This window comes from Lygodium microphyllum, chromosome 16 (assembly GCF_053477565.2).
Source record: "Lygodium microphyllum isolate KBCC chromosome 16, Lygodium_microphyllum_v1.1.10, whole genome shotgun sequence".
Lineage (NCBI taxonomy): Eukaryota > Viridiplantae > Streptophyta > Polypodiopsida > Schizaeales > Lygodiaceae > Lygodium > Lygodium microphyllum.
The window spans coordinates 67,058,631-67,072,550 of NC_141150.1; the positions used below are offsets into that span (position 1 = coordinate 67,058,631).

General features: G+C 45.0%; 1 pseudogene; it reads right to left on the minus strand.

The window, feature by feature from the left end:
• Positions 1 to 536: 536 nt before the first annotated feature.
• LOC148022935 (uncharacterized) lies at positions 537 to 1,154 on the minus strand (annotated as a pseudogene).
• Positions 1,155 to 13,920: the final 12,766 nt, after the last annotated feature.

Sequence of the window (13,920 nt, forward strand, 5' to 3'; positions counted from 1 at the left end):
TAAATAAATGACAAAGCATGTCAATCTGTCCTCTAGTTTACAATAAGTGTATGAACTTGGATTTAGGGCACCAAATAAATCTCTCAGTTTCAAGATTTAATCATAAACAGCGTTACTGTTTACTGTCTAAAGGGTACTTTAGACCATTCATACCATTCAAACATGAAAGTCAAGCTGAAAGTTATTTCTGCTTCAGCGAGAACACTCTTTTGTATTGCCACTTCATAATAAACCAGTCCATCATATAATAGAAGAGATGCTTTAACTTGAAAAGCCCTCAATCACCTTGAGGTTTTGGGATCTAGATGACTATAGCAGTCTTTTAAGACCCTCCGATGTACTGTGCACAGCACCAGATGGTGACCCTCAGGAAGGTCTGTAGACTAATCAGAACTCTGCTGCTTTAATCCACTGTTTATGGCCTCTGATATTTATCCATTTACACAAGGGATGACTTTGTCATGCCAGGGGTTCTTATCTGATCCAGAGAAAATCAGTCTTGTTTTCTTGTTAACTATCAACAATAGAGGACAAAAACATGTTGCAATTCTTGCATTGACTAACTTGTCCGTCTGCATTGGCTGATCTCTGCTCCTTTCTAGGAGATTACTATGTGTACTCGTCCACTGCTAGTTTGTCTTCTGAGCTCCATAATGCCTGGTCTAGCACTGCAAGAATCTCTCTGCCACTTCTTTGAAGGAATGTACATCCTTTTTCCAGAGCCAGGCACTAATTCCAACAGCCTCGGCTCCTTTCTTGTCTGCAATTAGATCATTTCCAACAAGAACTATTTCCTTCGGTTGAACACCTAATGTCCTAAGAGCAGCCTCAAATATCTGTGGAGCAGGTTTTTCATATCCAACTTCACAGGACACAATAATGGAATGAAACAAATTAGCAACATTCAGTTCATCCAACAGTGGTCGTAAGCGAGTGTCAAAGTTTGAGATGACTCCTAGTTTCACTCCAGAATCTTTCAGGAAACGTAATGAACTTATAGCATCATCAGGGAGAATCCAAGCTGACAATATAGCTCTTCAAAAAAACATCTCATCTTCACAACCAGTTGCCTGAGCCACAGCAAATCTCCAGAATGTTCTGCCATCACCCTCATATCGCAAACGTTCCGGCCAGGGTTCAGCAAAGGCCTTCATAAGAACGGAATTCAGACATTTGTCCCTGAATTGACTACACAATGTGGTAAAAATGAGGCAGGAAGATTCAAATCCTTCATCGTGTGCTTTGCAAAAGCTGTAACTTCATAGTCTGGATCTTCGGCATTCCACGTGAAAGAGTCCTTGTATCTTTGCCCTTCCAATTCAACATCAACGCGTTTTGGGATGAGGTTCTCCGATGTTGGCATTCGAAACTTAACGTTCCACTTCGACATCCTCCATGGCCTCCTTTCATGTGCCGCTTGAGGCTATTGTTCACCTCTGAACATGGCGATAGTTATTCGGATGCAGGCGAACAATTCTCCCCATGCGATCACAGAGACGGAAGGTATCATTCAACAACGCCTCCAAGATCGACCGACGAATCCCTCCCTGAATTGCCACTACATTAACCTGCTAATGCTCGCTATGTTCCAACCTGTGCCTGCTCCCTGCCTTTCTTGTTCTCTACCTACCCTGCTGCTCGTACTCTATGCCTATTCCATGCTTGTCCTGCTCGCTGCATATCTCCGACCCAGACCTGTCAATTTCTGCTCCTGCTCCTGATGTTGTTGTATTCTGCTCTTGCTACTACCGCTGACCCAGACCTGTTGATTTCTTCGGCTCATCCTTGTACACCACCTTCGACTGCAAATCCAAAGTGCTCTTCACAGTGCCTAACGTACAACCTCGATGGACCACGAGTTCAAGGTATGGCACATGTTGCAATTCTTGCAAAACCTTGATGATGTAAAGGAGAGCTCCCAGTCGTTGGCTCTTCTACTGGAGGCCTTTTGGTCTTTCTTCTTCTCTCTGCACTTACTCTGCATAGTGCCATCTTCCTCTCTCTCTCCCCTTGTTCGTAACTTCCTCCCGCTTTTTCTCTCCTTTTTCCCCCAATTAGCATTGCCCCCTTCCTTCCTTTTCGTCACACGCTCCTCTTTTCCCTCCCTTCTTAGCTTTTTAAATCCCTCATTAGCGACACTTTCGTCTAGTCTCTTTGCCAATAATGGCATGAAAATCTCTCACCAGCTTTGGATAAGGATGAGATCCAATTACAGACCTTAAAATATAATGTGTAGTCTCTTCATTTATAACCAAGTATCTTATTGTTTCTGATGCCACATCTTTCAACGTACCTGTACCAAACTGGACAGCACGTACCTCAACTCCAAAAAGTCTCATTCTGAATACTTTAAGAGCCTGTCGTTCCATATCTTTGGCGCCGATGTAAACAACACATTGTAACCCAAAACAAGCACACACTGTAACAGTGATAACTCCATGCTTCTCATAGCACATTTCAATGCTTAGCCTCCTTCTTTCCAACTCCTGGATGTGGTTATCATTAGGTATTTTTAATGTAGCTGGAGAAGGAGAAGACAAAGTCCTAACATGTTCACTAGCATCAGTTGTGCTTTCCACTCAACCTTGCTCAACATAGGCTGAAAGCATCTCATCATATTTGCCACTTTTGTCTCCAACTCCTCCCCACTATACTTATACGCATAAAATAAATGTTATCACAACAACTAAGTATGTACAAAGTACCAAATCCCATGCACAACTTTTGGGTGGTTTACACACTTCGAATGCGCAGCAATACGACAACGGAAGAGAAGGGGTTGAAAGAAAGAGAAGATATGAAAGAATATTGGCATAAAGAAATAGAAGATGTAGAATAATACTCATAGAATTGAAGCCTGTCAGTTTATTTCTCCATTATGAGAAGACAAATCTCTTGTACACAAAAACATACACAAAATAATACCTTCCTCTATGCTGCTTAGACCGCCAATCTAATGCTTCCATTGGCTTCAAAAGGGGGGTAAAATACCAAGACACCTGACCAGAATTTTGCTAGATCACTCCTTCATCTTCCACTTCGGAGTGCTGTTCACTGCCTAAAAACAGTGATCGCGACGCACACGATTTCATCCATCTCTCTTTTTACATAAAATCCTCACAGATAGCTGAAAGTTACATGCTTTCTTTTGCATTTCATCCTAATCTAGAAGTTATCTAGAGTTTTTGGATTTTTTTACAATATATAATATCTAAAATATCATAAATTGGCTACATTTGTCCAAAAGAATAATATGTTTGAACCATGGATACTAACACTAATGTCTAAAATGACATTGACTCTCTATATCAATAAAAAAGTCGTACTTTAGAGTTTTTCACATGGCATGCGCATAGCGATACGACAATGCGTAGTATTCCACTTGCAATCGTGCATAAGTAATAATGTAACTCGTATCCGTATTACTACTTTCGATGCATTCATACGTTAACCAAAAATTAAGAGTCGTGCATTTCAAGAAACAAAACAAAACAACTTTACTCAAATATTTGAATTCAGTACGCATCGCATGAGATATTATGTATATATAAATAAATATTCCAATGTGGTAGAGTATACAAAATTTTTTGGCCTTCCAAGTTGCTATGGTGCTATAACACTCATTACAAAACCTTGCATCATTAATCTTATAACGTATGGAGGAGTCCCCTTGCCATGTCAAAGCCGAATGATAAAGTTCATGTCTTTATCTATGATTGTGACACGCTTTGCATGGATGGCCGCAAGCTATGTATCATCAAACAAGTCGATGAGAAACCCCTCTGCAGTTGTTTGTAGAGCCTCCATAGCTATAGCAGTCTACGTTTTTGCTAGTGGGCCATCCCACACTCACACCCAAAATCTCCCCATCCCTTTAGCTCCAAGTCTTGCATGACTTCCTGAACAACCATATGAAAATAACTTTTCGGGATGAGAAGCTCGTATCTGCATTGGATTCTCCTTATCTTCCGAAGGGTGATAGTGCCCAGTTTCCATCTCCTCTTCTTCTATGCTGGTCCTTGTGCTCTATGGGGAGCACCTACTGCTACACTAGAGGAGGCTCCACCTTGTGCTCCAGGTGGCGGGCCTTGGCGTGAGGTCTTCCTAGGGCCAAAATAGTAACATAGTTGCTTGATGCGTTCCATGCAAGCTCGAGGAGGGCAAGATGGAGAATACACAGAGGTTGGGGGTGTGAGAACGGAGGAAGCAAAGAAAGAAAGATGTGAAAATGAGAAGAGAATGATCTTTTAACCCATTTAAACCCAAAAATTGGATTGATGCAGCTTCATATGCATTTTCCATCGTGTGTTCATAAATCCATAATCTTTTATTAGAATGCGATGAGACTTCACATGTGTACTCGTTAGGTGGCCAAGAGCCAAATTATTTTTTTTGAAAATCAATGTCTACAGACCCCTGGTCCAAAGTCTAGCGTCTGGAGGCACTCGTTAGGTTTCCAAGAGTCCTTTTTTTTTTGAAAAAAAATGCGTGCAGACCCTTGGTCAGAAGTTTGGTGTTTGAGGCACTTGGAGACGCTCATGCATTCCACTATTTCACGTCAACAAGAGCCCATCATGAGGTGCACTCAACCCCACCAGGAACAAGCCCCGCCAATGAAGGCTCACCTCGATCACATCATTCCATCGATTTCGGTCCATCTGTATTTATATAAACTGCACAATATTCATGACGAGGTTCGCCATTAGCATTGAGAACCATGGAGATTGAACACGAGACACATGTTCAAGGCAGCGCACTTCGCTCCTAACTGCCTAGTGCATGTTGACCGCCACGATGCGATGTCCTCGCAAGGATCACCACAAGTTGCTTGAGCCTAACCGTTCGGCAGGGGTACATGGCATTTGCTCACGAGACACTCCTCATGCAACAAGACGGATGCGGGGACTATACACCTCACCTCACCCTCCCTTGGATCTCCAAGGAGTGTTTTGATGGAGCAAACACCACTACCCTCCTAGGTGCAATCGGCTCCAGTGGCTTGCATACCTACAGAGCCCGATTTTTTTTTTCTGTGGGGGGGGGAGGGTGCATTGCATCTCATCGTCATGGCATGTTGAGGGGAGGGGGGGCCAAATTTTGAGGGGGAAGGGAAGGCGCATCGCGACATGGTGTGTGTTGAGGGAAGGGGGGGCCGAATTTTGGGGGGGGAGGAAGGGAGGAGGCACGTCGCGTCATGGTGTGTGTGTTGAGGAAAGGGAGGGCCGAATTTTGGAGGGGGGAAGGGAAGAAGACACATCGCATCATCGTGTGTGTGTTGAGGGAAGGGGGGCCAAATTTTGAAGAGGGGAGGGGGGTGTCAAGTTATGTTGGGAAGGGGGAGGGGGGCGCATTGCATTGTGTCGTGGGGGGAGGCAGAGAGATGGGGAGGGGGGGATGTCATGTTATGTTGGGGAATGGGGAAGGGGGTCGCATCGTGCCATGCTGTGTTGGAGGGGGCTGTCATGTTATGTTGGGAAAATGGGAAAGGGGACGTGTCGCATGGTGTTGTGTTGTGATGTGTTTGGGAGGGGGGTCATGTTATGTTGGGGAAAGGGGAGGTGACGCATCATGTCGTGCTGTCTTTGGGGGGTTCATGTTACGTCGCACCGTGTTGTGTTGTGTTGGAGGGGGTGTCGTGTTATGTTGGGAAAAGGGAGAAGAGGAGGCACTACATCGTGTCACATTGTGTGGTTCATGTCCTGTCGTGTCGTGCTGTGTTTGGGAGGGGGTCATGTTATGTTGGGGAAAGGGGGAGGGGGACACGTCGCATCATGACATGTCATGCTATGTTTGGGAGGGGTCATGTTATGTCATGGCACACCCCCCACACAACATGGCACACCCCCTTCCCCTCCACAAAAAACCCCACTCCACCCAATTCCCCCATGATGACATGGCACACTCCCCCCTTAAAAAACATGCTCCACCCAAACCTCCTCCCATGACACGGCACATCCCCCCCTCAAAAAACCCTGCTCCACCCAACCCCCCCACAACACGGCACATCTCCCCCCTATCCCCCCCACGACATGGCATACCCCCACTCCACCCACCCCATCCCCCCCCACAAAACCACAAATCTCGCTCCACCCAACCCCCCCACCATGTGGCACACCCCTCCCCCTCAAAAGACCCCGCTCCACCCATCCCACCTCACCCCCCATGACATGGCACACCCGCCCAGAACATGGCATATCCCCCCCTCAAAAATCCTTGCTCCATCCACCCCACCTCTTCCCCATGACATCGCACACCCCCCTAGAACACATCACATCCCTCCCCCTTCAAAAATCCTTGCTCCACCCAGCCCGTCCCACCACCCTCCCCCATGACATGACACACCCCCCCTAAAAAACCTTGCTCCACCTAAGTCCCCCCTCCCCCACGACACGGCACATCCCCCCCATCCCCCCCCACAACATGGCATATCCCACCTCAAAAAACCTCACTCCACCTAAGCCCCCACGACATGGCACATCTCCCCCTCCCACGACACGGCACATCCCTCCTTTCCCCCTTCAAAAAACCTCACTCTAATGTCCAAACCCCCCTCCCCCCACGACATGGCATGCCCCCCACTCCACCCATCCCATCCCTTCTCCCCCTACGACACGCCACACCTCCCCCCCAAGACACAGCACATCCCCCCCCTCAGAAAACCCCACTCCACCCACCCCTCCATGACATGGCACACCCCCCTCAAAAAATCTCGTTCCACCCAACCCCCCCCATGACACAACACATTTCCCCCCTCCCCCCCTAAAAATACCCTACCTTCCCTCCCTACTCCACCCACCCCATCCCTCCCTATGACATGCCACATCCCCTTGCCCCACAAGACACGGCACATCCCCCACTCAAAAAACCACGCTCCACCGACCTTGCCCCATCCTTCCACAACATTGCACGCCCCCCTCAAAAACCCCCACTCCACCCATCCCCACCCCCACGAGACAACACATCTCCCTCCCTTAAAAAACCCTGCCCCCCCCACATGACATGGCACACCCTCCCTCTTCAAAATGTTCGCTCCACCCAGAAACCCCCCCCACAACACAGCACACCCCCCTCTCAAAAAACCCCCCACCCCAACTCACCTCACCTCAAAAACCACACTCAACCCACCCCGCCTCACCTCCCCCCCTTCCCAGAAAAGCCTCGCTCCACCCTAAGCTCTCCCCCCCCACCTCACCTCACCCCACCCCACCCCACCCCACCTCGCCCCTCCATGACATAGCACACCCCCCTCAAAAAACCGCACTCCACCCAGCCCCCCACAACATGGCAACCCCCCTAAAAAAACCCAGCTCCATCCATCCCACCCCACCTCAAAAAACCCCGCTCAACCCTCCCCACAACATGGCACGTCCCCCCCTCCCCACGACATGGCACACCCCACGCTCCACCAAACGGTGTGATGGGACCTAAAATGGGCTGCCGACACTGGCTATGGCACTAGCCGGACCTCATACTCATGACAGACAACCACACCCTCACGGCCTCGCGGGCTAGGAGCGTCAATCTGCTGCTAAAGGATGAACTGTCCTAAAGCCTACTCTATGTATTTATATTTTTATAGTCCAACGTTTCCCTTTCTATAAACTCCACAGAGGGAGAACCCTTACACATTGGCAATGAATGCCACGATAATCACACACATGGGAGGCAACCTCTCGGTGGAAACACCGCGGCCCCACTGTAGCTCTCCTACATCGCAGGGATTAGCCCCTTGATGAGCTGCTCAACATATAAAACAAACGAACAAACTCCACTCTTTCATTTTGCAAGTAATCCAAGAGATACCATGTGTCCTTACCAAATAATCCCACAAGAAAGGAACGTCTATCCTACGGCTTAGAATGCCTTTCCACACTCAAGCATGGGTCATCACCATTAAAAATAGGTGCTATACATCCAAGTTTTTTATTCCGATACCATGATCAACATGCACATGCAAAGGTGAATGATTCTAAAGTTCTCAAACATAATTTTGAATCAGAAACAGGTATTGTACACAAGTAGGTTTTCCAATGCATTTACTAACCCATTGCGGCGATGCAAGGATAGCACCGAGACTACACTCGTGCTACTATCCTCTTAATTAAAGTACACAAACTCTATGTCATGATGTGCATCAGAAAATCAGCAACAATCAGCACGCAAATCACACCATTCAAACATCCCAACCCCCTACGTTTAGAAATTGCTTTCGTTGCATAGGTGTAGAGGTTCATTTTGTCATATTTTGATGTATAAAAAGCGATGAATCGCAAACTTTGACAAAGAGATAGGGAAAATTGAGGCTAAACCTCATGCTTTGCCACTACCACATATCCACAAACAATCATTATATTTTTTCTTATTTTTCCAAGACGTATTTCTATTTTTTTCTTTATTTTTTCTATTTTTTGATTTATTTGTCAATAAAATATGCTAGTTTCTGGTTTTTCTCATTTTAATCACTTCAGCATACTAACATTCAATTTATCTTCCATATTCCCCCCATGGGAACACCTTTTACCCACCCGAAACGGAAAAACTACCATTTTACTACAAAAAGACCGCATTTCGGGTTTACGGGAATTAAATAGAGCATGTAAATCATTGAAAATCAAGATTTTCTGATAAACAAAAATTACTCATGATACAATCAGCACACAAACAATTTTTCATCCAATAAGAACATAATTATCATTATAAACTATAAAAAATCCTTCATTTTCTTCATAAAAATGATCATACCATGTTTTTACGTAACCCGAGACGCCTTGAATGACTGCATAACTAGCAAACGGAGCCTCCATTGCTCTCAATCCAATGTTGTACTTCAATCTTCAGCATCTCCATCAATCTCCATCACCACTTCATTCTCCTTCCCGGTTCCTTCTTCAAGATGGTACACATGAACAGCCCATAGAGGGGAGAGAGAGGGAGGAGAGAGAAAGACTAGATTCTATTCTCTTCATCCAGACAGCCATCCCTCACGCGAAGACCAGCGATATCATCAGACAAGAGGGAGAAGTTGAGGCCCAATGTCAGTTGGATAGGTTGCTCACAATCTGGAATCATCATCCATGAGGATGATGGCGCAAAAATCGGCGCCATCTGCACGCCACGTCTTCACGTTTTTTCCACGATTTCTTCATAAAATTTGAGGGGGGAGTTAAAATTCCCAAAGGGCACCCGCCCTTTGGTCCAAGGTTTTGACCACCTCTTCAAATCTTGGGAAATTTTTGCCTCTTCCGCATCCGGACTCCGTTTCAGCCTCTAAAAAATCGTGCGCATCCGTCTCGTCATCTCGCACTGACTCGCAGCTCCTGGCATCTTGCATGGTAGTCAGAAAAATTATCAAAAATCCTTAAGTGTCGTTCGAGTGCCTTTTAAAAGCCGTCTTTCACTTGGTGCTTAAAATGGTCCTAGCTGCAGCCGCTGCCGCCTTCGATGTTAAATATTTTTGGAAAATTTTAGGCACATGCCGGGCTCAAAACTCCGCTCTCATTGGCGACCACGGGATAGGGTGACTCAGCCCGTCGAATCCCATAACAAATATGCACAAAACAACCAAAGGAAGCATCAAGCTTATACAAAATAGATACATATTAAAACACAGCACAATGTCATCCTACCCCCTGACAAAACCAAGGCATGAAATCCACAAGGAGTAGGCCTAGCATAATCTGATAGAAGGTCTGAAGCTAGTCACTAACCGGCTGCTCCAACACGGCCAAACTAAAAAGAACTATCAAAGAGGTCGCCCTAAGTGGTGGTCTGAACTACCTACCTAACTACTCGGGTGTGTAAAAAGGAGGGAGCTGAGCGTAGTGACCCAAGGAGAATAGGGCATCGGCCTCAGGTCCTGTCTCGGTACCCAAGAACCTACCAAGCCCTCGCAAGGTGACACTTAATCCTTTTCTGACGCTCACTTTTATTTTCGCTCCAACCTTCCTTACTTTCTTCTTTCCCAGCAAGTCGCCACCCCTAGGAAGACAAGGCATCGGCCCCGGGTCTGACTCGTCCCCAGGAACCTACCATGCCTTCTCAAGGCAATGATCAATTGCTTATAAATCTTTCTTTCTTTTCTTTTCTATTTTGATAGGGGTTAGAATCCCTTTTTACACACCTTTGTATATATTTATTTTCTTTGAGATATTCAGGGTTGTTTTTTCCTCTCTATCATCATCATTTTTCCTTCGGCAAGCTTCTCTAACTCCCTCACAACTAAGCAAAAACTCCTAGAGTGGCTACCTAGTAGGCTAGCAGAACAGGGTCACTAGAACTGCCCTCCTAAAATAGGTCTTTTGATGCCTGACAATGTCTTTACAGGAGGCAACGACTACTTAGACCTCCCTTAGATATACCTAACCTAAACCTGGGACTTCATGCCTTGGACACCAGTCCCCAACAAGAAAGGAAAATCCCCTACAAGTACACAGACACATATAGCATAAAAACAAGGTACTCGTAAAGGAGAGATATCACCTGGATAGGGCCACAAGAAGTTTCTGTGTGACATAGGCTCCTTCCAAGCTCTTCTTTGAACCTGTCTAGCACAGGATTAAAACAAGAAACCATTAACTACACCTGTACTAAATAGACAACTGGCCCTCTTAGCCTAATGAAATAAAACATTTAAAACCTCACAAAACTGGCCCTCTTGGCCTTACAAAATCAAACAGAATAGCACCTACATATCCCTCCCCAAAATAGTATAGATATACAATAATATGCTCCTTTCCAAGGAGAAAAAATAGGGCCCCTAGCCCTAAGCTAAATGCATAAGATTATGACCCATCCCTCCTGCATATATAGTAAGAGGCGTACGCATAACATGTTGTCTAATCAGCCTATGGGTCCAGGATAACAATGATAGATTGGTCTCGGCTACTCTTTGCATCACCCATATCAACCATCGCCTGCCATATATTGCATGCTCTGATAACATTCCCCACAAGCGACCGGGTCCTGTTGAGGTATGAAATGATGAATGGGTTGCCTCTTACCCATCCAACCTCCAATCCTCACTAAGAGAACTAAAGAGGGGCACCACCTAGCCAAAGGGAGGATGGGCTAGGACATCCTTTTTCTCAAAGAGAATCAAGAGAACCAAGATACAAATTTACAAGAGAGAATATATGTACTAGACACCATATTAGAATATGAGAGAGAGAGATGAGAGGAGATGGAGATAATAGGAGAAGAGATAGAGGAAGCTTGCCATTATGCTACATGGAATGAGAAGATGAGAAGAGAGGGAGATAATAGGAGAAGAGGTAGAGGAAGCTTGCCATTATACTACATAATAAAAGAACTTACTCATAGCTTACCTCACAGAGATGAGGGTATTCTAGAGTGCTCTCATAGGCTTGTTATTGTCCTCCTTCCCTCTCTTCATTCTCCATGGGCTCTTTATATAGCCTCCATGAGGGTTTAGATTAAGCTAATCTTCTTGATTAACATAATCCTAGATGATGTATGGCATCTTTGAAAATATGGAGAATAGTGGATGGGATAAGTCCCCACCTTGGTCATCATGCAAGAAGCCAAGGGTGGTGGTAGACAAAATAGAGAAAGGGAGATAGATTACAAGAGATGGGTGCCCAAAGCACATTATTGTAATATATTTACAAGAAGGATAGAATGGAAAGTTGGTGTGGTGAAAGAGAAAAGCAAATTGCATGTAGCCAGCAGTCTGTGCCTTTGTAACTTCAAATCCGTGAAGAATCTGAAAAAAGTTTCTTCTGCAACTTTGTAGACCAGATCAAAACCAATTGGGCATCGCGGGAATTTTCTTGAAATTCGCTTTTTCTTGGGAGTTATTGAGATTATAAAAAACGACTTCCAAAAGCTGCTTTGACTTTAGTCCCCCATATGTATATAAATACATATAAGCATGTGATAAAAGGGGTCCATGCTTGTAAGCTTTTGTGCAAGATCCAAATGACACCATGATGTGGATATTGACTTGTATGCTAGGGTGAGGTGTCCTCTAATGATGGTGATAGATTCCAAATCTTAGTGATGCAGATGGAGCCCATGTGTAGTTGGAGGCTAGTCCTTTGAAAAATCTATGCACTCACTCAACTCCTAGGTGTAATCCATTTTCATCTTCACTAAGATAACCATTCCTTTTACCCTTTACATTAACATGCCTCCTAAGAACTTGTTCCCCCCATTTGCTAGAGTTATCATAATCGAGAAGCAATGTAGCATACCTAGTGCTTGAAGAGTAAACCCAAAGTGATATGGTAAGCTCTTGATAGGAGCTTTGGCTAAATTTTGTGGTAGTAATCCGGGTTGTAAAAAACCCAGATCATTAGCCCTCCCCTTAGGCTAGAGGTATTCATGCCTCTAGCTTGATAATGATGGTCCAATAGAGCAAGGAGGACTGCACCCCCTCATTGGTGGCTCTTCATTGAATGACTGCTCCAAAGTGTTCATATTTCTTTGAAAATAAGGCTTCAGTCGCCATCCATTTACCCTTGTCTTGTGAACCTTCCCATCCATGTCACCTACCTTATAGCTGCCATTTGGATATCTCCTTATGACCATGAATGGCCCTTCCCACTTGAACACAAGTTTAGCATCTTTTCTGTTATCAGAGCGGTTATCATAGCGTAGCATAAGTGATCCTTCCCTTATGTGTTTGCTAGCCAGCTTCTTATTAAATGTCTTCCTTCTCTCTTCAGCCTGCATGGAATAGTGTTGGACTGCTGCTTCTCTATCTAACTCCAGCCTCTCTAGATCCAAGATCCTATCCTCTAACTTCTTATCTTGATTCTTCTCTCGATTGACTACTAAAACACGCAAACTAGCCAGTTCCACCTCTATAGGAAGCAAAGCCTCTTGGCCTTAGACGAGGTGAAATGGAGTATAGCCAAGTGAGGTTCTGAATGAAGTCCTGTAGGCCCAAAAAGTTACACTCAATTTTTTATCCCAGTGCTTGGGGTGCATGTGTACTTGCTTGATAATTATCTTACAAATCAGCCAATTTACTTTTTCGACCAAACCATTACACTGTGGGTAGTAGGGAGTAGAATGCATGTGCTTGATTTTTAGCCTTTCCATTAGCTCCCCTACTAGATTTGCCCTAAAACCAGGACCCCGATCAGAGATAATTTCCAAACGTGTGCCAAGCCTGCAACAAATATTTTCAAACACAAATTTTTCCACTTCTTGGGCTGTGATCCTACTAGTTGCTGAAGCTTCTGCCCACCTCGTCATGTAGTCCACACCCATTATGATGTATTCCTTGCCAGATTGAGTTCGTGGGAGTGGCCCTATTGCATCAATCCCCCATTTCTCAAATGGGCCATATGTAGTTATGGGATTTTGTTCCTCATGTACTAGCTTCCTTGGTCCGGCCTTTTGGCAATCGTCACAAGTGTGGCACCAATGTTGCACATCTCGATGTAGATTAGGCCACACAAAACCAGCTTGGAGAATCTTCCTGCTGGTTATTTCTTGAGAAAAATGTCCGCTACAAACCCCCTCATGGTAGCTCTTAATCACATCCATAATCTCCTTTGTTGTTGGCACCCTTCTAAGCACTGCATCCTTTCCTTTGCAATACAACACATCATTTATCAAGCGGTATTTAGTGGCCTTAGTAGCCAGCCACCTTTTCTCACTTTTACTCATATGTGTAGGTGCCTCACCATGCTCAAGAAAATAAAGCACATCTTGTAGTTGAAACTTACCCTGAAACAAGGGAAGCTTTACTGCAATGATGCCCACCATTACCTCTTTCAATTTTTCAGCTGCTAGAGCATCTGCGTCGCCATTTGTGCGCCTTGGTACAAAATAGATTTGGGCTTTCTGTAGCTTTCTCATGAGAGTTTTAGCTTCTCTCATTTTCACTGCTAAGTTGTCATTTTTACAAGCCCAGATTCCTTTCATTTGCTTAACAATTAGTATAAAATC